At 41.8% G+C, this 942-nt stretch overlaps 1 long non-coding RNA gene across 1 annotated transcript; it reads left to right on the forward strand.

Annotated features, from left to right (window-relative positions):
- On the forward strand, window positions 1-694 carry LOC107682606 (uncharacterized). The gene is made up of 3 exons (XR_001633542.1): window positions 1-44; window positions 226-457; window positions 592-694. It is a non-coding gene; the product is annotated as an uncharacterized LOC107682606 (long non-coding RNA).
- The last annotated feature ends 248 nt before the right edge of the window (window positions 695-942 follow it).

The following is a 942-nucleotide window of genomic DNA, read 5'->3' on the forward strand; positions in this document are numbered from 1 at the left end:
AGGAAATCTGCCCAACTTGTGTCCTCACGCATCAGAAAGCAGCTGTAGGTCCCACTAAGGCTGTGAATCTATGAATTAAAATACACACATACATACATACATACATACATACATACTTGGGGCTGTTCACACAGGATGCTTTCTGCATTGTCTAACTGGATGTTGTTTTGCATTTGATTAATCTACTTTTAATTAAATGATCAGTGTTATTATCTGTTTTTACAGAAATGTATTAGGCAACAAGGTTGACCCGCTGTCAGATGGTGAGGATGGTGATGATGACTGCTTCGTACCTTCTAAAACTGATCTGCAGAGTAGCAGCGATGAGGAAGAGGAGGCAAAGATTGACAGCGAAGATGAGCTTATAGTGAAGAAGTGTAGAGGATCCCAAACACCCCGATCCACAGAGAAAACCCGTGTCTCTGCTAGAACCCCACGTAAAACACCCATCAAGAAGGTTCAATGAAGTTGATTTTTGCTATGATTAGTCTTCCTGCTAGCAGTTAATGTGCCTTCACAAAACCAAATCTGTATTTCAGATGAAGATAACACTGGATGTTGCAATTAATTTGTCTTTTAATTTAACTCTAGACTGCTCCAGCCACCCCACGGACACCACGTCATGCCACTCCCAGCATACCCAGCCGGAGTGCACCGGCTAGGAAGCCTGCGAATGTTCTGGAAGAAGCACGAGCACGGTAAGCAACTCCACAGTCTATAGTCCCATAAAGCTGTCCGTTTAACCAGCAAAACTATACATTTACATTGTGTTTACATTTTTGGAGTAAGGCTGTCAGTTTAACGCGTTAACGTAATTAGTTATAAAAAAATAGCTCAATTAAAATATTTTAACGCCGTTAACACACTGGCCCCGCCCCCAGACCTATACATCATCTAACATTTCATACAGTCGACTGTTGACAAATATGATGCAGGGCAACA

The sequence above is a fragment of the Sinocyclocheilus anshuiensis genome, unplaced genomic scaffold (assembly GCF_001515605.1).
Source record: "Sinocyclocheilus anshuiensis isolate Anshui unplaced genomic scaffold, SAMN03320099.WGS_v1.1 C32399940, whole genome shotgun sequence".
NCBI classification, from domain to species: Eukaryota; Metazoa; Chordata; class Actinopteri; order Cypriniformes; family Cyprinidae; genus Sinocyclocheilus; species Sinocyclocheilus anshuiensis.